Source organism: Coturnix japonica, chromosome 1 (genome assembly GCF_001577835.2).
Source record: "Coturnix japonica isolate 7356 chromosome 1, Coturnix japonica 2.1, whole genome shotgun sequence".
Classification (NCBI taxonomy): Eukaryota; Metazoa; Chordata; class Aves; order Galliformes; family Phasianidae; genus Coturnix; species Coturnix japonica.
The window spans coordinates 171,933,323-171,960,367 of NC_029516.1; the positions used below are offsets into that span (position 1 = coordinate 171,933,323).

Below are 27,045 nucleotides of genomic sequence, written 5' to 3' on the forward strand. Positions count from 1 at the left end.
TTGGGATAGTCTGAAGTATAACTCTAAGGTACTAAGTATATAATACCTAAGTACTTAGGTAACTTAGTAGAATTCTCTAGGACCAACTCAATAGGATCAGAGATGGGACTGATTATGGAATAGTAGAATGGCTTAGGTTGGAAGAGATATTAAAGCCCATCCAGTTCCAACCCCTGCTGTGGGCTGATTGCCACCCACCAGCTCAGACTGCCCAGGGCCCCATCCAACCTGGCCTTGGGCACCTCCAGGGATGGGGCACTGAGCCCTCAGTGTGGCTACCTATGACCATTTCTCTTGCTGTTGAGGACGACACTAATTACTGCCATCCCCCAGGGATTGCTTTCTTGCAAAGTGGATGAAGTTTCTTCAGGAATTCAATTGGTACTAGAGTAATTCAGGGGCATCTCAGTTGCTGTGAGTTAACCTGTGATGGACCAAAGCAGCAGGCTAGCTGGGAGGAGTACAGCTGCTTCCACTGCTGAACACCAGATAGACCCCTCAGCTGCAGTTTGAATGCATGATAGATTTGGAAATAACATATCTTAAAAAAAAAAGCCCAAGCAAACAAATCTCAAAACAATACAATCAGTATCCAGGTGGCAAGAAATTGTTCTCTCCTTGTTTGTGTCTAGTGAGGTGGATGCTTTGTTTTCACAACACCGATTATGAAGGAATTTTTATTTTTGGATGGTTTGTAGGATGCAATGTAATACATCAAAAGAAATCATTGCTTTGTATGCCTGTTACAAATGAAATCTGATGCACCAAACAACAGGGCCGTTCACTTTGATGAATTAATGTATTTTGCCAATTTTGCTAAGAGTGTTGAGGGAAGAAATGGTAATGAAGAGGGAAATGCTAGCTGGATACAAAGATAGAAATAAAAGTTTGATATGTTTGTAGAGGGTTAGAGCTAATATTGTTTCAAGAAAGAATAAATTTCCTTGGTATGTCTGTAGTGATGTATATTCTAATGTACTTAAGGCAAAATAAGCCTTCAAGTACTAAATCAATCAGTTGGATCTGTGCTTTAGTAGAGAAACAGTATAACAATTTTTTCAGCAATTTTAATTTATTAAATGAACTCATTAACCATCATATCTGAAAAGGCATTCATTTCAACTGTTGTGGAAATAAACTTCTGATCAAATCAAGAGCATTAGCTTCAAGGCCACCCTTTTTCCTAGGAGAAAGGATGTATCTGTGTGATAAATTAACTACGGGCGAACGCTGTGTCTTTAATGAGAGAAACTATGCTCAGTTGAATTCAGCCTTCCATGTGAAAGCTGTTTGGGACCTTATTGAAAAGAATGTGTTAATCAGGAGAAAAGCATAATTACTGTCTTGTCAACAGACACAAGTGGAAAAGCCTGGCAAAAAAGAGGTTGAAATTAACTCCAAAAAACACAGAATAAGAGTTTTTCTATAAGGTTTTTGAAGAGCTTACTGTACACTGCATGGTGATTTATGACAATTGGAATCTCACTATTTCCGTAATTAATATCGCTGGATGCTTCCTATTCAGAGGAATGTTAATCATAATAATGCAAATGGAAGTATTATTGCAACTCTCTCTCGGAGTTCATATTTCATATTCAGCCAAATGTTCAATATTCAGCATCCTTTTCAATGGTGCATTCATATTGTATGGATAGATGAATGTGCACCGAAGGTAAAATAACTAAATTAATGCAAACCAGAATAATACGTCTGGCACAGAGATCCCATTTCCCCAATTTTTTTCAGGCTTTTTAAGCCAGTAATAAATTATTGCAATGTACTGCTAATTACACCTCCATGAAGATGTGTGTAACGCAAACTGCACTGGCAATGGACTTGGATTTAGGTTCTTATGCTTATTTTTAACAGGTCAGAAGCAATTCATTTCCAGTGGGGCACAATTAAAACTTTAGAGTGGAAAAAAAGAAAGGAGTGAATTTTTCCTAAAATGAGGAAAACCTCTGTGACAAACTTTTGATACTGTATGTCTTTTGGCACTAAAAATATTGATTAGTGGAATCAGCAGCGCATCTTAATTTTGACACATTTTTAAGAACTATGCTGAATATTTATCCATTTTGCCACTAAAAACACTTTCCAAATTTTCTTCTTAATGTTTTCTACTTTCCTCTGCACTCCTTCAGATTATTTCTTGACTTAGATCAGTTTCTGTATAACTTCTGATGCTCCTGGAAACATATGGTGAGGCTGCATCTCGTGTATTGTGTTCAGTTTTCAGCTCCTCACTACAAGAAAGACATCGAGGCCCTGGAATGTGTCCAGAGAAGGGCAACAAAACTGGTGAGGGGTCTGGAGCACAAGTCTTATGAGGAGCAGCTGAGGGAGCTGGGATTGTTTAGCCTGGAGAAGAGGAGGCTCAGGGGAGACTTCATTGCACTCTACAGCTTCCTGAAGGGAGGTTGTGATGAGGAGGAAATGGCCACAAGTTGTACCTGAAGAGGTTTAGATTTGACATAAGAAGGAATGTTGTTTCTCAGAGAGTGGTTAGGTACTGTAATGGCTGCCCAGGGAGTTGGTGGAGTCACCATCCCTGGTAGTGTTCAAGAGGCGTCTGGAGGAGCTACAAGTTCTGGTTTAATGGTTTGCTGTAGCAACAGTAATGGGAGGACAGTTGGACTAGATGATCTTGTAGGTCCTTTCCAACACTGTGATTCTATGATTCAGTGATCCTACAAATGATCCTATATGGGGCTTTTCTTCTCCCCCTCCCCCCACCTCCACCCCACCCCCTTCTTTTTATTTATTTTTTATTAATGTTGGTGGTTGTTGGGGTGGGAAACAAGATGGAGATCATCATCATTTTTTACTATTGTGTTGTGGGATTTTTTAGAACACAGGAACTTGAATAATCAGAATACTTTAGAGCTAATTCAGAATCATTAGCTAACATTTCAGAATGTAAACAACCCAAGTACGACCATGCTAAAAATGTCTTTCTTAGCACTTTTGTCTGTAGCATAAAAGTATTTTTTTAATTCCAGAAGGAATACAATTACCCTATTAAAACTGTCATGTTAAGAATTGACAGTAAAGTTATATTTGTGGCGAGACTCTACTTTTGAGGGAATAGAAAAGAGCTGTCGAATAGCAGTTTCAGATTATGATACGCATACATAGGTAGTGATATATAAACACAGATTTTCTTTCTTTAAGAGATTACTTCACTCTCACATTGCATTTGATGTGTTATCCCAGAGAAATAGAATAGTGGAATAACTCAAGTTGGAAGGGACCCATATCCTGATTATTCTCTTTGTACTGGATGTTACTGAAAAAACAGTCTCTGCCTTGATGAGCAATCTGTAAATACATACATTAAAATTGTGAAAAGCATAGATATCATGGTGAGGGAAGCATATATGTACCAGAGGACTGAAAGAGGAGAAGAAAAAATTTATTCTTACCTCCTTGTCTCTTTCAGATCTTTTAGAAAAGCATTTTGGTGAGCAATGACCTCTTTTGCTTTTGTTTTCTTGCTCATTGAACTGAATGTCTGTGAGAGAGGAGATTCACAGAATTAATTCAGATTGGCTTAGATAAGGACCCTGTGATGTTGATTAAAACCCATACACAGAGCTATTAGCAGAGTGAGATACTAAATGAAAGTGTGCTACATTGTACGGGTTTTTTTAGTGAGGGTGAGGGAATATCAGTGAGCAGTTTTGAGTCCAGACATCTTAAAATGTCTTCATTCATTAGCCAAGAAAATAAAAAAAGAAGAAGAAGAAGAAAAAGGAAAAAAAAAGAGTTTCTGTTAATTAGAATCACAGATGATCCAAATTGGGAGGTATTGCATAAATCAGTGAAGATAAAGAAATTGGAAACCTTAGGCAGGAAATCACAAAATGAGATGCAGCGTTGAAAAATGCATATTGGGAGGAACAATCTGTACCAGGACACAATCAGCAGTAGAGAGGGTTGTTCAAGAAGAGAAAGTAATGGGAGGAAACCAAAGAAAATGGTTCATGAAGTAAAGTGCAATCTATTGAGCAGCTACTTAAGGCAACCTTTGCACCTATTCAGTGGAGAGCTTGGATTCAAAACTCATCTCCAGTTTGCATGATTAAAAGGTCAGTGCAGTTCTGGACTATGTATGCAGAAATAGGAAAGACATGGAAGCCCACCTCCATAACAGCCTGCTGTCACATCACTCAGATTTATTCGCAGTTTTAAAACACCCTGTGCACCAGAGTACATGTAAAATTGTTGCATATCAATGAAAATGGGCAGCCTGGGAAAGATGCCGGCCCTTGAGAATGTGGCTTTAAGTGAAACCACTTCTACTAACCACCATTTACTGTGGTCTCTTTCCCACTATGTCAGTCCCCATGGGACTGTGTCACCTAGCACAAGGAGAGGAGCTAAGAGAGGGGAAATGAGCTAGGCAGCTCATTCGTCATAATAATGACAGATGTAAGAGAAGAGCAGAGCCCTGGTGCTGTGTTGAAAATGTGGGCCAGCTTCCAGAGGAGCCAATTTCTTTGAACATCCTTCTTGTGGCAAGACATGTTTGTCACACAGAGTTCATTACTTTTAAACTGGGGCTCTCCTATACCACAAGAAACTCAGCTAAGACAGAATTTACTGATATGAGCGGAAGCAGCAAGAAGCACTTATCTAAGTCATCTAAGTCATTGCAATTCAACAAAGAGAAAAGATTTAAGGAAGGAAACATTTGGGGTGATTACATAAATAAATAAATAAAAATCCCACCTTCTGAGGACTATAAAATCACACAACAGAAAAGGAACAACCACCATATTACTCAGAAACCCCTGAAACTACAATAGAGGAACTGGTAGATTACTCTCTTGGCAAAGGAATGGATGTCTACACAGTTAGCCAAGGACAAGTATTCAATTTGAAGCGCTGTATAGAAAGCTTTAGTTTGTATTTAACAAACACAATATTTCCACTGAATGAACAATCATATTCTAATACAGTGATGGCATGTCATTACACTAGGAATCATGAATGTATAGGTGACTCTTTTTTGTGCCCTAGCTATAAGCAGCTGGTTTAAATTTGCTCAGCATAGACAATAAATTAAAATCACAAAACAAAGCATTGATGGTTTTTATTTTTGTCTGTGTCTTTTGACAGGTAGACTGAGAATAACACATGTCCAGGTTAAAACTGCATTCTACAAGAAGTATTTGATGGATTATTCCTAGACATTTCTAAGAAGGTAAACACAAAAAGTGAGTACTAATCTCTACGTCTGGAATGTTTTAATTATGCTTTGCTGTTTAAAATCAAATTATGATCATTGTATAGTTTTGTGAGCATGACTGGAGTCATGAAGATTTCACTAATTTTTTTTCAGAACTGCTGTTATTTGATGCTGATAATTTTTATTACTGTCAAACTTGTGAGTCCCTTTCAAGGAGTTATTTGCAGTAAAAATCAGTGTTGGGAACTGTAGAATATAGATATTCTCTGCATGAAATGACTTACATCAAAGTACAAATCAAAAAGACATAGGTAGTGACAGATTGATGGAGAATCAAGGATGCAATAAGGGTGCCAGTAACTATGACAGGCAATGATAACAGTGTCATTAGCCTAGCCTTTCTCAGTGCTTTCTAGGTATCACTGCAGAGAAGGGAAGGGAATAACAAGGTTATTTTATAGATGTTTGTGGGGAGCAGCATGAAAGAAAATACAGAAGCATCCATTTGAAAATCCAACATGTTTCATGGAAGATCATTGTGTGGGTTGATTGGATGCAGACAGCTTAACTTTGATACGATGAGGGAAAGGGATGTCCCTTTATTTCTAGGAATATTTGTTCCCACTCCTTCCCTAGGACCAAGATGATGCTGACCAATCTAGTATCTCTAAATTTTCTATTTTCACTGCCTGAAGATGAGCGTTCCATTTTTCAGAAATTGTCCTCAATTGCCTCAAGCTTTCAAAGATTAATGAGTGGGGCTTCAGAATGTCAGCCAGATTTCTCAGCACTCATAAGTGTGTCCTATCCAGTTACATGGACTTGTGCATAGCTTGTTTGTTTCCTAACCTCATCTTCCTTCACCATTTATATGTATCTCTTCCTGTCTCCAAACTTACCCATCAGTTTCAGGCACCTGGGATTGCTAAGGGCAAGTCCTACAGGTATGAAGTGAGGTGAATAAGCGATTGAGTACCTCAGTCTTCCCCGTGTCCTTTGTCAGCAGATCTCCTACCCCATTCAACACAGGGCCCAAATTTCCCCTACTGTCATCATCTGCCTAGTGCTAATATAGACTTGATGTCTCTTGGTAAGGTTACAAAAAGATAAGAGTAGTAAGGGAAGAGAAAGGAACCAAAACATTTAGAGTTGTAAGGAGGAATAAAGCAGATTTATTACAGAGAAAAAAAAGGCAGAAAAGATAACCTGGAAAGGAACCGAGGTAACAAACAGAGGGCAAAATGTCAAAAATAAGAGACTGAATGGTTTACTGTTCTGGGCAGCTGATAAAGTAAGGAAGAAAAGTATGAAAAGCAGGTTCCTGGGCTTCCAAAACCAGATGGAAAATTACAGGAATTAGTGTCCTGAAGCCCTCAGTTTTTATATGGGTTTGAAGTTTCCCTTTGATATTCACCTTCTTTATGCACATTTTAAAAGCTTTTCATGCAGAAGGTGTACAAACAGCACTTATCACTGCAAATAAGGTCTGGGGCATCTAAAGAGCTTCTGCCATACCTAGAAGTAAAAAGTTGTTCGCCTCAACCTGGAGAGTCTTTACATGAGTGATGAATGGAGGGAATTAAAATCTTGTTAAGGAAAAGCTCTGAAAAGTATGGAAAAGGAAGACCTAAAACTCATAATCTTCAATGTAAAAAAGAATTTCAATGAAATTGATGCAGAATTCTGCTCATCTGCAAAATAAAAAGAGAGTGGTTAGTTAATCACCAATTCTGTGTAGGTACTGAAATAAATAATAGGAGACTCTTCCCAAAATATAACTCCACCTGGGGGTTATGTACAGGAGTTCATACCTTATTTGCTCTTTGGGGAGAAATCACTTAGGAAATCACATTTGCACCCCAGGGAGCTGATCTACAGCCCTCTGCTGGGTACACCATACTGGGTACACCATGCTGGGTGTCCCAGCTTTTTGCTGAACTGACCTGGCAAGAAGAGATGCACACAGACAATAAGGACAAGCAGTAGAAACAACAGGCTCTATTATTTCACTGTCTCGGTAAAAGGAATAAAATGCCTCAGGGTAGGTAGAGCACTTCTCATGGTGCTTTTCAGCCCACATCTTTGTGTTGGAGCAGTCAGTGTCGATCTTGAAACTAAGTGATTCCCAATTGCTGCTCAGTTGCAGCTCTCAATGGCAAATGGGGCTCAGTGCTGTACATCAGACTACTTTTAGGTAAGGAAAGATGAAATTAGATGTCTGGCTTTTGGTTTCTCACCTGGAAATCACGGGTTCTTGGTTGTTGGCTTTCATGCCATTGTATTGCAGTCTGTGCCTGTTCATTTTCCTATCATCCTACAAAACAGCTCATATGCATCTCAGAATGTTTACAAAGAAACTCTTTTATGAATAAGTTTGGGGAATAAAGATGATTTTAAAAATCCCTTTTTCCTAGCTTATTAAGAACTGATGGATGCCTACATCTCTTCTAATTTCCTTAAGTCTCCTAGTTTCTTAGCCTTGACTACCTGTCATAGGATTCATATGGTGTACGTTCTCATTTACACTATAAATCCAAGATAAGCATCTTTACCAACTGTATGTTTATGCAGCAGCTAATATTTTGGACTAGTAATGCATTTTAAGCCTCCAAGTATAAGTGGTATAAAGATGTTATATAATAATAGGGAGCAGCTAATTCTCCTACAAGGCATCTTGTTTCAACCCACAATACAGAGAGACATTCATTAAAAGGTTCCATTTATTTAAATCAATCTGTCATGCAACGTTAATTAAGCATTAATTGATACTTATTTCTCTCAGGCACCAGACCATCATTTTTCTTGAATAACCTCTGAAGTTTGGCTCACAATACCAGGGGAGGGATGGAATGGGCTTGTCTTCATGAATACTAGAGGCATCATTTATTTATTTGTGCATTCACACGCTTACTCGTTTTTGATCTCAAGTGCATCAGTCTCCATAATCCCCTCCCCTCCCATTATTTGCCAAAGGAGGAACTGGCAAAACAATAGAAAGGATGTAATTAGTAACTTGGCTGTGGGGTACATGGAGGGGTGGGTGTAGAAACCAGTATGAAATCAGAAGTATAAAACGAGATTTGTCTGTATGTTGTCAGCCAACCATTTTTTTCTTGTTTTGATTTGCAAGTGAATTGCAGCTCTATTTCTTGGACATATCAGATTTTCTTTGCCTTTTGCTGTGCTGCAGAAAGCTATTTTCAGCCCAGGTTTCACTCCGCCTGTTGTGACATGCAAGAGATGTGATCTCACACTCTCCACAGCACCGATGCACAACAGTGATGCCATAACAAAGATCCCATCATTACTCTGTTTGGAGAAAGAGACAACTTCATGGCAGAGAAACAGCAAATATGGAGTATCTCAGAGAAATCTTCCCCTGAGGATACTTATTGCTCATCTCCCCGTAGGTTTAATTACATACCATAGTATCATAGCATCTTCCTTCTGAAAACCGCGTGCCATTTGGAAAACAGTAATGACATTACACTTAACCCACAGCCTGCACAACACTGCAGCATTTACACATACCACCCACCTCCACCAACAGGCAGATTCCTCCAGGCACTTCAAGCATGATTTTGCTGCTTTCAGGATTTTTTCAAGCCATCTTCAGGTTTTCCTTGTGTATATCTCTGCACAGTTCTGCAGTGTGCATGACAGACATCTAACAGTGTCATGCATACAAGCAATTTTGCTATGAGTCCCAATGGGAACCATCATTGAATCGTAGAATGGTTTGCATTGGAAGGGACCTTAAAGCCCATTCAGTTCCAACCCCTGCCACGGGCTGGTTGCCCTCCACCAGCTCTACCAGGTACCTGCTATTATCCTGAGTACTGCTGCTACAAAACTGTGTTCAGTTCATCTGAAGAGTCATGTTAAGTCCTAACACAAAGGGCAGGCTGAAATAAGGAGGGAATTGTTAAATATACTTCAACGGGTAGAACACTTCCTATGTATGTTTTGTAATAACAGCGTAGTATTGCTAGTTGTAGTAATTATCATGAATCTAGGAAGGTGCACATGCCTATGAGGTACAGGATTCACCTTTTTCACAATATTGGTAATTAAGGGTAGTTTATTTTCCTGGAGTAAATGCCCAGACTGTCATCATAAATGAAGAAGCAAGTTCTTTATGTCAACACATTTAACCTGTTAGTAGGCAGTTTGACTCCGCTAAAAGCACTATACTGAACAGTTGCTATTAGCATTGTATTAACCTATTGTGTCCTCCCTGGAAAAGATAAGTAGATTAGCTTTAAATATGGAGATCGGCAACTTGAAAATATAGCTCATCCCTGAATAGACAAGCAGCAATCTGTTATTGCTTTTGCAAAGATATTGCATATCTATGTGAAACAAGAGATACAAATGCCTATGACAATGTCAGCCTAGGTATAGAGAAGCCAGAGGGTGCGCAAATGTTTTTGTTTTGTTTTTTTCTGAGCTGGACATCTGGGTCAAGTGAGTTTGTTCATCTCTGCATAATGGAAACAATTTGTTTCCTCCAAGGATTTCTCACAATATAGTGTTTGTCAGGAGGGGAAGGTGGGGACGTGCCTAAGGCATGTGCTCAGATCTGCACAGCGTTCAGTCCCTTTGGAAAAAAAAATTACCTTGGCCAGCCTCATGCAGAGTTTCTGCCCTGATCAAGGCAAACACACAGTTCACCTGCTACCCTCAATTTTCACTCTCAGTGCTGGGAAATTGTCACTTTTAAGTGTAATTACCAGGCAATAAGGAGTCCTTATGTCAATCCCATCAAGGACAGAACAAGCTTCTTCAAAAGGGAATGTGGAATATTCTGCTTATGTTGTGGGTTTTTTTTTTTTTGGTTTTTTTTTTTTTTGGTTTTTTTTTGTGAGGTTTTAGTATGGAGGAGGAGAGGGGAGGGGAGGGGAGGACCTACAAGAACTCTGCAGCTGTACTGGGCAGTGTTCAGCTGACAATTTGCGCCAAGTGGCATTCCCAGACACACTGCGAAGGATGCTGGCAAAACATCCTTGCTGCCCATGCAATATATGATCTACAGCCATGGCTGTGGCTTTGGTGAAATGGAAAGACATTCAAGCACTGCTGCGCACTTGCTGGACTGTCAGTGTTCCCAAGAGTCTGAGGATCAAGTTTCAACCTGCAATTCAGCATGCTTCATAGTTTCACTTTATTTTCTTCATCTTGTTTTGGATTTTTGTTTTGTTTTGTTTTGGTTGGTTTGGTTGGTTGGTTGGTTGGGGTTTGGTTTGGTTTGGTTTAGTTTGTTTTTTGTTTTGTTTTGTTTTGGTTGGTTTGGTTGGTTGGTTGGTTGGGGTTTGGTTTGGTTTGGTTTAGTTTGTTTTTTGTTTTGTTTTGTTTTGGTTGGTTTGGTTGGTTGGTTGGTTGGGGTTTGGTTTGGTTTGGTTTAGTTTGTTTTTTGTTTTGTTTTGTTTTTGGTTTGTTTGTTTTGTTTTTCTTTTTGCATTTTAATGGTCCAATATTTGGCAGGGAAAACATTTGCAGAATAATCTCATCAAAATCTCAACCAAAATCCCATCTCTGCCTTGATATTAATTTTGATCCTTTCTATCACAGCTGTCTGCCTTCAGGTATCATCTTTATTCTGGGAGGCAGGGCTCATCCTCCCCCCTGAGCAGCCTCTAGGTGTTAAATGATAGGAGGGCACAGAAGAAATTATATATGTTTTGTGGTTAAATGTGGTGGAATAATTTCCACATTGTTCTACCTTGTTTGAACCTTTAACCAATTGCTTGGCTGTCTGTCAGCTCACTTACCCCTCTAACAGCAGCTCACAAAATCTGAAGATGTTTCAACTGACAAGTGTGCAAGAAGGGTTGTTTTCCCTGTTTGCAATTGCCTGTGAATTTGAAGAGTCTGCAGAGCCTTCTTTGCTCCAGGTGGCTCTTGAAGAGGACGTTGTCCCTTTTCCTCCCCACTGCACTCGCCAACCATAGTGAAAACAAAGAGCATATATGTGCAGTAACAAAACCCAAAAGCTCATAAAGGAAGAGAGAGGGGAGGGGATGAGAAGGGAGGCAAGGGAGGGAGAGGAGAGGACAGAGGAGAGGAGAACAGAGGAGAGGAGAGGAGAGGAGGGAGAGAGGAGAGGAGGAGGAGAGGAGAGAGAGGGAGAGGAGAGAGAGAGGAAGAGGAGAGGAGAGGAGAGGAGAGGAGAGGAGAGGAGAGGAGAGGAGAGATGTTATTTCCTTGCTCAGTTTTGTGAAGCCTGTAGCTACATCCAAGAGATACAACTGGGACACATACCACTTCATGACGGCATGAGTTGCTGAAGTGATAAAATGCATGATGTTTCCTGACACATGCATATTCTTAGTAGCTGATGATGAGACAGGATGAGTGGGGTGCAAATGTTTGCTAACTTAAGGATGGACTCTGATATGGAAGGTATGCAGAACTATCTTTGAAGTCTGTAGCTGTCGGGCACACATGTAACTGGGATCAGCAGTGAGTGTTCATTCTCCAAGGACACTTCAAAGAGTGCATTAAAAAAATAGTAATCCAACAATAGAAAAAAAAATAAAATCCTGAGGATGATGTCATTGGAACCGTCTCCAAGTTATAGCCATCTCCAATTGCTGCAGATATGTGTGGATGAAGGAGTTGCAGAAATTTTTGGAGTGGCTGTAGGTATGCAATATTCAGCAGCAGGATATGGCTTTGGGAAGTGAGTACTGGGTACCAATTAAAAAAAATGATCTTTTTTTATTTCCCCTGGGATATTTTTCCGTCATCACAACAGATGAACTATAGTGGAATTGCCATGTTTATGGATTTCTGGAGGAACTTAGGCTTTCAGGGAGAACACCTGTGTCTTTTTTCTTCTTTTCTGGCCATTGTCTTCATTTTCTCTAAGCTTTCATCCAAACTCCGCAAGTGCATTTTGAGTCTTAGGTCAATTACAATGAAAGGAAACAACCCCAGGCAACCCGAAGGCTTGGGGAGGTGTGGCTGGAAAGCTGCCTGATGGAAAGGGACCTTGGTGTGCTGATGGACAGTCAGCTGAACATGAGCCAGCAGTGTGCCCAGGAGACCAAGAAGGCCAATGGCATCCTGGTTTGTATCAAGAATGGTGTGGTGAGCAGAACTAGGGAAGTCATCCTGCCCCTGTACTTGGCATTGGTGAGGCTGCACCTCGAGTACTGTGTTCAGGTTTGGGCACCTCAGTACAGAAAGGATATGGAAGTTCTGGAGCAATTCCACAGAAGAACAGCAAGGCTTGTGAAGAGCTTGGGAATCAACCCTATAAGGAGAGGCTCAGGGAGCTGGGGCTGTTTGGTCTGGGGAAAAGGAGGCTGAGGGGAGACCTTATTGCTCTTTTCCAGTATCTGAAAGGTGCTTACAGTGAGAGCGAGGCAAGTCTCTTCTTACTGGTGACAGGTGACAGGATGAGGGGAAATGGCCTCAAGTTGCACCAAAGTTTAGGTTGGACTAAACCTAACTGACTAAAGAACTGTTGGAAACACTTCTTTACAGAAAGGGTAGTCAAGTACTGGAATAGGCTCCCCAGGGAGGTGGTTGTGTTGCCATCCCTGGATGTTTTCTAAGAGCCACTTTCTGGATGGATGATGATTATGAAAAAAAAAGATTATGATCTTTTCAAGAATTTTCATAAGAGAGGGTAGCTGCTCCCCCAGTAATAATGTTTCTCCTCTGTATCCGTCTGCTAGCTGAGAGTGCTAAGAGCATAAGAGAGATAATTGTGCTTTAACTGGGATTTGTTTGTTCAGAGAGGGAGGGGACAAGGGATGCCTTGTGGTTCCCATGGCCTTCTAGATAAGTTTTCACATAATGCCAATTAAGAGCAAAATAAAGAGTATGCAAAGCAGATGATAACTGCTGCTCACCAGGAATCATTCTTTTGTAACTAAAACAATGGGCCATTCTACTGAGGGTGTGCTTTTTGCTGCTGCACTTTCCCTTGACTGTAATGGCATTTTGAGTAAGGCTTGCTGCTGAGTGGACCAAACCCAGTGGGAGCCTTCCACTTGAATGTATATCTGTACATATACACTTGACAAAAGCAGAAAGAAAAGTCAAATTGAGGATTTTTTCCCCCCTACAAGTTATTTTTATTTTGTTTTCACTTCAGATGAGCTATTGTGTATGGAGGGGGGCGTTCAAGGATTTATTTTTTTCTTTCTTTTTTTTTTTTTTGGCATTTTTTTTTTCTTTCTCCTTGTTTGTTAGTTTTAAGGGTAATTATTCACCCAGGCCTTTTCAGCTGTCAAAAGTAACAAAAGGTAATCCAGCTTCTCTTCCCTACCCCCACACCCGCTTTTGCTTCTAACAAAAGCAGCCTTTGTTGGGAGGGTCATCATTTCACAAGAATCCTTCTTCAACTCACAAGTTAGAAACTCTCTTCTAGTTGATATCAGGGTGACCTCTCACGAATCCTGGGACACTAGAGATGTTGCAGCTGATGCTCGGCTCTGGGTGGTGTTGCCTGTGGACAATTGCCAGTTTGACAAATTAGAGTCTGATAGATACTCTGAATGCTTTATATTCCTTCAAGAAGGATTCCTAACTTATTACATGAGCTGGTTATCAATATATCTACCATACACTGTTTTTCATCTAAAGGGTGGTCCTTTGCCACTGGCTTCGACTGATAGCTTTGTTTGACTGGGATGAGCACTCCAACTTCCAAAGCTGTGTTTTCTTTTTATTCATGTCTTGCAGCTTCTTGCTGTTGTGGAAGTACATAAAGGAAAGATAGAATTATGCTCCTTATAAACAGATCAATATATGCCAATCTCCAGCTTCATATAAATATTTGCTTAGATATTAAATTGATCTTGTCCTAGATTTGCCATAATTTAAGTCTATGAAGCTATAATCAAGACTCCTTGATAATAAAAAGAACCCATCAGCAATTACACTCATTCACTTCTCCATATTCAAGGCTATTTCAGCATTTCACTGATAAACTCCTGTTTTCAATCAAATTTGCTGCGTGAAATCAACATTGCACACCAGTTAATGATTCTGAAGTGCTTTGTGTGTGGCATTTGAGTGATTTCTGAGGGGCTTTTCTCTGAAAGGGAAACAAGTTATTTCTAAAAATGTACCCAAAATCTTCTCTTAAAACTCAAACAGGATTTTGCAGATTTAAATGTACTTTTAACTTTATGAAGGTTTCAAATAGCCAAATTTCTTCCAAACAGAAGCAACTAAAAATATTCTTGTTGTATATTTCTCATCACCATATCTTACTGCTTCTAGTATGATCACTTAGTAATTCTAGTATGGAATTTACTGATACTGTGAGTTATGCTGAGGACCTCTTGCATGAATTCCTATCCCCAAGTACTTTAGTTATACATAGAGAACAATGAAGAAAAGAGTACCTATTAGGAAATATTATTTCTATTTTGCAAGTTTGTTCTGTGGTCAGAGGGAAACTTGCAGCTCTCATGATGTTGCAGAGGAAGACTTTTAAGGAGGTAAATTGAAACTTCCCTAGGATTGACCTCATCTGCATTGCAACAGGAAAATTTTGTTTTAGATAAGGAAAATAATGCTCACAGTGAGTTTAAAACATGGGCATGAGAGGTATCTCTATCACTGGGGATATACATAACTGGTTTGTCTGTTATCCTGAGTAACATAATCTAATTCCTCAATTGTATCTGACATTAAATTTAGCTCTGCCACAATCAGGAGGTTAGACTGGATGGCCTCCAAAGGTTCCATCCAGCCTAAATTACTCTTTGCTACTATGAACTACAGTAGCTCCTCAAACTACAAACAACAAAAAACTTAACTTAGTAATCATTAATGAATATGGGTCTGTAGCTTTATTCTAGAAGGAAATAACTGAAATTGCTTAGCTTTCCTGGTGACTGTGTGATTAATCATAAGACAAAGTCTTGTGTCCTTACGTTCTTTTGAGAGTTTATTTCTTGTTTAAATTTTAAACCTGGCACTTTCTAATAATAACTAATTTTATTTTTCTAAGCCAAAGTTGTCTTCATTCTTAGAGCCAAGAATCTAAAACACCCAGACAGGCTGGATGGAAAGTTGGGCAGAGAGTGAAGAGTCCTGTACCTGGTGGGGAATAACTGCACACATCAATACAGGTTAGGGGATGACTTGCTAGAAATAAGCTCTGCAGAGAATGTTTTGGAGGTGTCCTGGTGGGCAGTGGGATGACCGCAAGACAGCAGTGTGACTTTGTGGCCAAGGGGGCCAATGGTATATTAGGGTGCATTAAAAGAGCATGGCCAGCAGGTCAAGGGAGGTGATCCTCCTCCTCTAGTCTGCTCTGGTGAGGCCACATCTGGAATATTGTGTCCAAATCTGGGTTCTCCAGATCAAGAAAGAAAGGGAACTGGAACAGGTTGCCCAGAGAGATTGTAGAGTCTCCTTCTCTGGAGGTATTCAGGACCTGCCTGGATGCTTTTCTGTGTGACCTGCTGTAGGGAACCTGCTTTAGCAGGGAGTTGGATCTCCAGAGGTCCCTGCAACTCTGTGATTCTGTCCTTATTCATAGACTTATAACAAGAATGATTGGGCTTTACAAATCATAGAATTACTCGAGTTGGAAAATACCTTAAAGATCATCAAGTCCAATCGCAGCCTAGCCATAGTACCCTAACTCTAACAACTCTCTGCTAAATCATATTTCTGAGCACCACATCCAAATGGCTCTTAAACACATCCAGGGACAGTGACTCAACCACCTCCCTGGGGAGCCTATTCCAATGTTTAACTACCTTTTCTGTAAAGTAGTGTTTCCTAATGTCCAACCTAAACTTACCTTGATGCAACTTGAGGCCATTTCCCCTCGTCCTGTCAACTGTCACCAGTGAGAAGAGACTTGCCCTGCTCTCACTGTAAGCACCTTTCAGTTACTGGAAGAGAGCAATAACGTCTCCCCCTCAGCCTCCTTTTCCCCAGACTAAACATCCCCAGCTCCCTGAGCCTCTCCTTATAGGGTTGATTCTCCAAGCCCTTCACGAGCTTTGTTGCCCTTCTCTGGACCTGCTCCAGTACCTCCATGTCCTTTTTTTACTGAGGTGCCCAAAACTGAACACAGTACTCGAGGTGCAGCCTCACCAATGCCAAGTACAGGGGCAGGATGACTTCCCTAGTCCTGCTCACCACACCATTCCTGATACAAACCAGGATGCCATTGGCCTTCTTGGTCTCCTGGGCACACTGCTGGCTCATATTCATCCCACTGTCCATCAGCACACCAAGGTCCCTTTCCATCAGGCAGCTTTCCAGCCACTCCTTCCCAAGCCTTAGGGTTGCTTGGGGCTGTTGTGACCAAAATGCAGGACCCAACACTTGGTCCTATTGAAACTTATGCCGTTAACCTTGGCCCATCGTTACAGTCTATTCAGGTCCCTCTGTAGTGCCTTCTTCCCTCTGGCAGAGGTCCCAGCATTGAGCCCTGGGGGAGACCGCTGGTGACTGGCGCCAACTGAATTCAACACCATTGACCACAACTCTTTGGGCCCGGCCATGCAGCCAGTGTTTCAACCAGCAGAGTGTACACCCATCCAGACCATGGGCAGCCAGCTTCTCCACAAGAATATTATGGCGGACAGTGTCAAAGGCCTCACTGAAGTCCAGATAGACCACATCAACAGCCTTACCCTCAACCACTAAGCAGGTCACCATGTCAAAGAATGAAATCAGGTTTGTCAGACAGGATCTACCATTCATAAACCCATGCTGACTGGGCCTGAACCCCTGGTTGACCTTTAATTGGAAAATGATGATTCCCAAAATTATTTGTTCCATAACTTCTTGGACACAAAGGTGAGACTGATAGGCCTGTTGCTACCAGAATCATCTAATAATTGTTAAGTGTTCATCTGAGTCCATTCCAAAATCAGAACATGCGTGGTTACATCCCTTATTGAAATTGACTTGTTCTGGGAGTGCTGTACAGCACATGCTGAAGAGAATCACCCATTAAACGAATAATGACACATGCAAATGAAAGCTTTAGGTAGGGCACTATGTTACATAAATAATGAAGACATTTATAATTATGTGAAAGGGTAACTTCAACAATTCCATTCTCATGAAATATTTCTTGGGAGTTTAATAATGCATGGTCAGAATTTTATTTGTTGCCTCACTTGAAATTATTTCCTAATTCAGAAAAATAACTATTCACTTGCGGTTATTTGTATTTTGTTTGTGTGTGTGTGTATGTTGTTTTGTTGTTGATTTTTCCCTTACTGACTGGCATTGGTATTCTATGTGGATAGCCTGTATACTGTGCAATGCAGAGTGTACCTTTGCCTACATCTCCTTCATCACTGCTGGAGTATGTCACATTTCCTAAGAAGTCTAGAGCACCTGAAACCATTAGTAAACTGAATGCATCATGCTCCACTGGAGGAAGGCAAATAGAATTAGACCTATTTTACTGATAAGAAAACTGGGGTCATTTTCCAGCTGACGTCTAAAGTTAAATGCCTATCTTACCACTTCCAACTGTAAAGTTACCTAATCACTGATGGCCCCACAGTTTGATACTCAAATGCGCAGCTCTTTTTTGGTCTCCACTGGTGTCTGTCATAATATTTCAGGCCTAATTTGTCAGGAGAGCAGAGGCCTCTGGTAGTCATCAAGCGCAGTGGATGTGCAGCAACTTCTGAGTCCATTTAACGTCTGGCTTTGTGTGGAAGCTGAAGGTGACTTTTTACAGGCTTGTCACCTGAATGTACTGCAGACAAATGAGCTCAGGCCAGAAAAGTAAGGGTTATGGAGGCTACTGGAAGTGTTTGCTAGCCTGGTCACTGAGAGGCCTTGCAAGTTGTTTAGTTGATAATGTGAACAAATTGGTATTTAAGGCCTGGACTCTAAATCAAAGAAAACACATAGAAAAACACCTAATAAGTAACCCTCATTATCAGATTATCACTGGCTCCAGGTCCTCTGATATTCAGTTTCCCTTATCAGTCCTACCAAGAGCTGGAGCCAGCACTGACGTGTGGAGTTATCCCTTGGGATTAGTTGCCACCTCCTGATTGCTGGTTGTTAAAAAATAAAAATAAAAAGTCTTAAGCATGTGTTTCTGTGGGAAAAAAGAAAAAAAAAAAAATAATAATAATTTTGCTGTTGGTTTTTCTACGGTTCAACATAGTCCAGAGAAGCTGCTCATGGAGCAAAATACTGAGTTTTACACAGCAATTAAGAGCTGAGGGTATCTCTGCTAATGCAGTAGAGATATGTGTGTATTGCACCATGTTGGCACAACCATACTTACCCTCCATTGCATAACTGGAAGGAAATAACCAGCTATATTGGCACCAGAGAATAGAACTCAGCTGCATGAGAGCAGATGGGCAAGTTTTGCTCTTTGCTGATTAAAATGTAATAATAAAATAAAGGCAGTTCCTTTCTTAGAGTTACTCCTTTCATGGTCAGAATTTGCAAGAGCAGAAGGATGGGACCAATAAGGGGTTGTAGTCCTTCACAAAGAGAGTGTTGTCTTTGAAAGAGCTGTCTAGCCCTCTGCAATGAAGCAACCAAAGTAGGATGTACCACATAGTGGAGAACACATCAGAGAAGTCCTTCCTAGTAGAAAAGTCTTATGTAGCTTTTTTCTTTTTTTTTCTTTCTTTTTCTTTTTTTTTTTTTTTTCCCATAGAATTTTTATAACCCTTATTTTTTAAAGGGATTTATATAAGCCATAACTGATGAGAAATAATGGATTTTCATTTTCAGAATACAGTTATATAATGAATGGAAGAGTTACAGCATGGAGTCACCCTGCTTAAGCCTACTGCAGGCAGTATTTGTCTCACCTAAAAAAAATTACTAAGTGTCTCTTATAAACTTCAGAAAGAAAAAGGCATTAAATGGCCAATTAATCTCATCCTCAGTGACCATATCTAACAGGCTGGCTAAATTGCACATGAAAGTGTAACTTTCTGTCCATTGTCTATACATCAAGGGAATTTAGGAAACTAGCAAGGGGCAGCTGTCTGCTGAGATTAATCCTATTTCCTAAATTCCCCTGGGATTCAACTGGGTACAGACAGCTCTAGAGGACATTCACGGGCCTTGATGAAGAAACCACCCTCAGAAGTTTCCATTCTGTTTGCACCAATTAAAGGAGGAACACCCAGCCAAGCTGTATTTTTATCTAGGCACATTAACCATGTTTAGTGAGTTGAAGCTGAGGACTACATTGCCCAAAGGCAATGCAGGTATGAATCTAGTGTTTTCTTTGTCTTCCCCAGGACAAAGGGCATGGTTGTACACCATGCAGCCACCCAGTCAGCACTGCAGGAATGCAGTTTCTTGGTTACCGTATGGAAAATCATTTAAAATTAACCTCAAGGCTCCTTGATGAGCAGTGCATGTTGATTGATGGAAAAAAAACTATAAGTAAGCTACAGCTAATGGGTGTATTAATCATAGCAGGACACACAACTTGAGAACATTAAGATAAAGGCCTGATTTTGAATTCAGAGAAGGTGAGATCAAAGCTGGCTTCTTGTCCTTTCATGCTGATGCCTTTGAGGGAATGCCATGCAAAGAGTGGGAAATGAGGCAATTCAGCGTGGATTATCTTAAAAAGGAGAATAAAAACAAACAAAACACAGTAAAAATACTATAATGTGACAATATGAAAATCTGTGCATTTCTCTGTGTGCTCTTTAGTATCACAGAGGAATTAAACTTCTTTTTGAAGTCTTGACATCTGTGCACTCATCCTAGGGAAATGCATTTTCTGGAGATATTACACTGAATATGTTTTTTCAGTTTAATCAAATAGTAAAATGATTTCCACAGACTTTGAATAGCTCTTGTGTGCTTACTGAATGTTTGCAAGACACATCCAGGTTCTGGGACATGAAGAATTCTGCAGATTCCACAAAACACTTTGTAATTCATTGAGGTAGAATTTACCTTGCGATATTTTTTTGCTCTCCACGGTGCAGCCATCCACTTTTTGAATGTCACCCTGAATTTCATAGACAGTTATTGAAGGGAAAAAACTGAGCAATTTAGGTGATCTGTTTTATATGTGTGCATTAAGATAAGATGGATTGCACCTGTAAAGCCCTAATTTAGACTCTTCCATGTAAATAGCTACATTGCGGACATTTTAATGTGGATGGAAGATTTGCACCCTTTTTATTATTTGGACTGAGGTCTGATGTTATCATTAGGTGAGACAGATTGGCAGGCTCTAAAGTCTGACTTTCTTATGTTGATTACATACCTTCTAATCAAAATAAATACATAGGTCTGTCTTTGAAGTTAAATCACATTGAACAGTAAAGCTCTTGTGCCTTTCTTCTTTATCCCAGCATTGCTCTTTAACCTCACAGGAGGCTCAATACTTAACAACCATCACTGTTCCCCATAAATTGAAGCCATATCAGCTCCTTTTTAAGTTTGTGGGAGTTCAGGTTGTCCTGTGCTTCCCATGGGCTGAGGGAATAGAGAAAGCCTGTAGCATTGGTGAAACTCACATTTTGAGGCTCTGGATAAGAAAAGTTGAGAATGTTACAGCAAACCACCCATTTATTTCCTGAGAAGATGGGAGAAAATTCTTCTGAAGAGTTTCCACTTACAAACTGTTTTCCTCTCCACGAGATTTAAAAGGAAGTATTTTAAAATAACATAGTGTATCACCTCTTCATCTGGGAAGTAGAGATGCAGTGTGGGTAAGTGTCTTTGAGAAAGCATTTTCTTGAACTGATTGAAGCCACAGGTAGTACAGAAGTCAAACTCACAGAAATAGCATTGCTTATTTTTCTGTTGAATTCTGTGGCCAGACACTAAATGAATGCAGATTAAGACTTCCAAAATTGCATGCAAAAATTATAAAAATAATATAGTTTACTAGTTGAGCTTTTGCAGTTCCTTGTAGGTGCTAAAGACTGGGATATGAATTTAGGGGAGCTAGGGTAGCTGGACAGAAGGATGGGTGCCAGAGTAGGTGCTACAGTCTAAACTGAGTGCAGTCTAAGCAGTGTGTGCTGGGGGCTGAGCGGCTTGAGGACCCCTCTACTCTTCAACTCCATCGTGGCTGTGATGGATGGAACATCTCTAAAACATTCTAAGAAGGTATTGAGGAGTGAACTGGCTGTATGTGGTTGCTACTGGACACCATGTGTCTCATCCATGGCGACAGAAGAAAACATTGTTTAATAGATATCATCCCATGGGCCACATCCAACTTCTGAGCTATCTTGATCTAATATGCTACATCAAGTTATGGCACTGTTAAACTTTTACATTTATACATAGAGAGATGGAGGAGTCTTTAAAATACACGCATACATCGAAAAACACAAACTTTTTTGGCATTTTTACAGATAAGGCCATTTTTATTGGCAAATATTTTGCTTGGCACAGATTCAGCATGTACTAATAGCTTAATAATTTTGGCAGACACACCAATGAAAAATGTTACTGAACCAGACCCAATTATGTGTATAAAATGTAAACAGTTGTGTCTGCTGGGGATAACTGCAGTATGTTGTCAAGCCACGGCTGTAAATTACATGTGATAGATTGCTCTAAATTTGTTTTTGACAAATGACCGTCTGATGAGGTTGTTTCAGGGCCACACAACTGATGGAAGGACATTATCAGTAGAGCATTATGCCAACATGGTTTTTGTTTCAGTTCTTGGGCCAGCTTTCCAAAGTTTGGCAGCTCTGACATAAGTTTCAGACTGGTTTTATGCTGTATGCTTTCCAAGCCTCCAAAATGTCCTCATGCTAAAATTACAATCAGTTAATTCCTGATAATTGCTTCTTGTTCTCCATATCAACCATTAGTGAAATAATTAATCAGGCTATTTCTTAATCTGGAATAATTCCTATTGCTCCATCAGAAGGTGAAGCTTTGAAGGAACAGCAAAGTCCCTTTTTATTTCCTTTACAACTCCTATTTTACTAAGCCATATATATGTATCTATCTATGTGCTTGTATATATGCATATATGCTATTGAAACTACCATTCCACCCTTGTAACTGAAAAGCAATGCTGGAACTGGCTACAAATACTTTCAGGAAGAAGCTGAGTTAAGCAATGACCACGATTAAAGAATTGCTTTGCAAAATGAGTGAGAATCATTGGAAAAAGGGAGAAAAATAATGAAGCTTTTCAGAACATGGCGATGAGGAGATCTCTCATGCCCAGTACCTGGTGGAACCATTGAGTTTGCTCTCCTGCTAGCTGAAATTAGAGTAACACTGCAACACAGAGGGATCCTGCTAAAAGCAGGCAGGGAGAGAAGTGATTTTAAAGAAGTCTTTTCTGATGCATTCAGGTAGAAGAGTGTAAAGTAAATAAAGAAGCTGGAGGGTAGCTCACAAGAGCATGACTTTGCATTCCGATGGCGCCTGCTGCCATGGGGCTCAAGGAGAGCGCAGAAGTTGAATTGCTGAAGGATGCAGAGCTGAACCACACGACGTTCTGCTCCTCTTTGGGTGAAAGTCAGCATCAGTGGGAAAAAAAAAAGAAGTTTGAATGAAACTCAGATTGAGTGTAGCTTGCCACCGATCATTGTCCTTATCAGACTTTTCCAGAGAGCCTATAAACACACACACTTCATTAAGTGGCATGTTATAAATATGGGTGAGTAACAGCATTTCAGTGGAAAAGAAAGCAGGCTCTTATTTATCACCACCTTNTGATAGTCATATTCTTGTAGTAGTAGACAGCTTTTAAGATTTTTAGGTTATTGACAGGGCTTGAATAAACTAAATTTTTAAATAACAACAGCTTATTTATTTAGTAGTTTCAAAATCTCATTTTCTCTGAAAATTTTCTAGCCCTGGAAGTCAATTTACTCCTTTAGTTCCACAATGATATAACAGTAATTATTTTTTCAGGTACCCACTGACATAGGTAGAGAAAACAAAGGAGAAATATTGGTGTTGTTAACTGGAAAATATGCTTTGGGTATTGATCTAACTGGATTTTTATTTGTATATCATTATAAACATTGTAAAACACATCTGTAACAAAGAATGAAAACCAAATTTGGAATAACAATTATATGACATAGTAAATACAGAATTGGAACACTTAATGTCTAGTTAAATATTTTTTCAAGACAGATGAGATAAGAAAAAATAAATTGCTATAGATTGGACAAAAGTGCTCTAACTCCCTGAATGTTACTGATACAGAATGGATACTCATGATAGGGTATGATTAAATTTCAGTCAGATATTCATTAGAGAAGATAGGAATGAATGCAGAATTCTTCAAACGTGGGAAGTTGTTTGCTTAGTGAGGTTCACTTCAGTGCAGTCTACCTCCTCCTCCACAAAATGACATACAGTGACTTAAAACGCACTTTATATGTATGTCTTTCCTGCCCTGATGCACTCTTGCAACTGATTGTGCTAATAAAAAAGAAGTAATCACACCATGGACCTTTCCTGAGGTCGCACCATCTGTTTATTCTTGTCTTTCCTGAATCTTTACTACCTTGACCAAGAAATCAACCCCAAGTGATAAGTACATAGGTCAGGACACTTGAAACTGATTTCCCTAGTTTATCTGCTTAGGGACTGGTGGGAACTCACTTTTCCTCAGTGCACAGCCAGAGCATGCAGCAGCTATTGCAGATGAAGATGAGTTCTGTGAGCCTTTATCTGAAGAAGGATGCAGAATTTTCTTTAATAAAGCCCATCTCGCATGCAGATGAGGCAGGTATCCTGGGAAATCTACCTTTCGATGGGATTTTAATGAGGGAGGAAGACCAAGTCTATTCACCATTGTTTCTTTGTGGTTTTTTAGAGAATGATAGCTTATTTCATGGAATCAAAGAATGGCTTATGTTGGAAGGGTTAAAAGGCTATCAAGTTTACTAACCCTGCCCATTGCAGGCGAGTTGAAACTATATGGTCTTTCAGTCCTCCTGGAATGAGCAGGGTTGCAGAATTTTGTTTTTCTTTGTGATTTGAGTGTCTGGGTTTTTGTGGCGTTTTTTGTTTGGTTGACTTTTTTCTTTTTTTGTTTTTTTGTTTTGATTTGCTGATTTTAATAGGATAAATAATTTAATTAAGCTACATGGGAACTTCTGGTCTGTTTTCCTCACATACACATCAGTTTTGGTTAGCAACCTGGGATCTGCACTGCCTCATCTATTGTATCCCATAATGACAAAGATACTACTCCCAGTTGTGACAGAGAGATGCTGAAATGAACAGGAGATATAAAAATACACATAGGGCCAATTCTCGCAGTTTGCAATATGAATTTCACTCACTAGACTAGCTCTACAAGTAAATATCAGCAGGCTGGCAGGTAGGGAAGAAACCAGTATCACCGTGATGACCTTCAGTTTGTACTTCAGCCATCAGTGATACCTATATTTTATTTGAATAATCTTTAGATTTCTCGCTCGGTAGACTGAATCCTGGATTTCTTCATCACTAATGTTCTTTTCATTTCTGCTGGCTCTGTAGGTTGGGCTTCAGATAAATACTCGCTGTTTTCTAATTGCTTCTCATCAGTTGACAGGGAATTCTCATCATAAGTTCTGCCGTCTTGTCTACACCTTCAAAACTCTGCATTCTTTGGTCTACCTTTAACATTTATTCCTTTCACTTCTCTTTACCATTGACCAACCAGTACTGACAATCTAATTTACATCCCCATTTCCACAGAACGGAGGAATTTTCTTTCCCAGTACCTAATTTTATTTTTATTTTTTATGTGGAGTAATAGCTTAATGAAGAAATGTAAAAAATAGTAGATCTCTAAACAGTAAGGCAAAAATCAAGATTCTTAAACTGAAGAGCTAACCTGTCATGGGACCGTAGAATAACAGAGTTATTGAGGTTGGGAAAGACCACTGAGTCCAACTTTAACCCATCTCCACCACACTCACTGATCACATCTCTCAGTGCCACATCTCCATAGTTCTTGAACACCTCCAGGGACAGTTACTCCACCACTTCACTGGAACATTTATATCAGTTCTTCACCATTCCTTCTTTGAAGAAATTTCTCCTAGTAACCAACCTGTCATATTATTTTTTCACGGGTAACAATGATGCTGGAGTCCAGAAACCTTAAGAGAACTACTTTAACACTGGAGTATTTTCATTTAGAAAGACCCTTAGAGATTTTTCAGCAGAGCTGCTCACATGTTGTTGACTTGCCATATGTAGTTCTTCGGAGTTCACAGGGAACAGAAAGGTTCCTGATGCTTTGATCTTAATCTAGAAAATAATAAAACCATACATCCAAGGAGAAGCACATAGCTAATTTGTACCAAAAAGAAGGAAGAAACAATTCTGGCAGTATCGTCACCCACCATAACCAAAAGTTTAGCTCTTCTACTTACAAAGAAGTTTAAAACCTAAGTAAGTGTGATTTCAGTGCATATTTCATTATCTACTAAAGGTCCCTATTCCACTCTAAATAGAGTCTTGGACCCAGGCATACTTAAAATGGAAACACAGAACTTCTTGATGAGTAATTTGGGGGATCTGAATCCCACTCAGTTATTCTGGAAATGAGGTACACTCAGAAGTTTTAAGCAAATATCTGACTTATCCACGATGGATGGAAAAGTTGCTTTAGAAATGTTCCTATGTATTTTGTGACTGACTGTAAGATCTGAGGTATTTCTGACATCTTTTCTTCCACCTTCAAATTTCAATAGGAGCTTGGAGGACTTAAAGAGAACATTCACTACTGAAGTTCAGGGGGAATTTTTACAGAAAATTTTACAGAAAAAAACTTAGCACATGTGCATTACAGTTGCACCAAATGCTATTAGTGGACAATGTACAACTGTATGTAAGAAAAAAAAAATTCATAGGAGGTTGAAATTGGTTATTAAGGAAAAGTTCTCCTCAGAAAGACTGGTGAGGAATTGGAATAGGCTGCCCAGGGTACTGTTGGAGTCACCATCGCTGGAGGTGTTCAAGAACCACGGAGGTGTGGTACTGAGCAACATGATTCAGTGAGCATGGTGGGGATGGGTTGATGGATTGACTACTGGACTTGATGATCTTAGTGGCATTTTCTAATCTTAATGATTCTATGATTCTATGATTTTGGCCTTGAAGAATACATAATAAAAATTTAGGAAAAGGCTTGGATTCAACATGAAGGCTCTGCAAGTTTATAGACAGAGAGAAAATCAAGTCCCCTGGGTTCTCATCCAATCCTTAATCTTGTAGTGCATCCCTCATTAAATGGATTAGACGATTGAAATGGCATCTTTATCAGCGCAGGCTGATGTGGTATAGACACTGGGGAGTCTCAGAGATGAAGACTTGGGGCTGGAGAGAAAATAAATAAATAAATAAATAAATAGCAGAGATCATCAAGCTTTTCTGTATAGGATAGGGGGCTGTCCACTGGGGCATTTTCACAAGATTTCTCTCTCCTTATAAGGGATTTACAACGTTGGCTATGCCCTCTTTCTGTCCTGCTTTTTATCTGTAGCCCACAGTAGATTTTATCTCTTGTGGTTATAGGTACTGGAGGTCTTGGTATTGTTATGCTGTCTCAGGGAGTGATTTATGGCTTGTTTTTGGTGTTTGCAGTGGGTGTTGTGTGGACAAGGGCTTGGCTTTGTTGCTGAATAACTTGATGTTTGCATTAGGAGCCTTCCTGCCAAATCAGGCATCTCCGGGGTGGAGCTTCTTCCCCTGATGTGGGCTACGCTGATCCCTGGGGGAAAGAGGCATACATCATCTGAATTCCTAAATTTAGGTTGGTATAATAACCTGTGATTATAGGGGACTGGACATGATGACAAAGACAGTTCCCTCCAGTTCTCAAGCTGATAATGATGACCTACGAACAGTGCTGTAGCTCTTTTTACCCAATTCTTTCTACATTTGCTAAAGAATAAAACAACAGA

General features: G+C 39.8%; 1 protein-coding gene across 16 annotated transcripts in view; it reads left to right on the plus strand.

Moving 5' to 3' along the window:
• TENM4 (teneurin transmembrane protein 4) overlaps positions 1-27,045 on the plus strand; it is a 1,512,248-nt gene that overhangs the window by 1,113,666 nt on the left and 371,537 nt on the right. For 14 of the 16 annotated variants that reach the window (XM_032442260.1, XM_032442267.1, XM_032442273.1 and 11 more), the window contains one exon: positions 5,125-5,222. The gene's annotated coding sequence lies outside the window, so the exon portion shown is untranslated. The remainder of the gene's footprint in view (positions 1-5,124; positions 5,223-27,045) is intronic. The other 2 variants (XM_032442263.1, XM_015852441.2) reach the window with 1 other exon arrangement.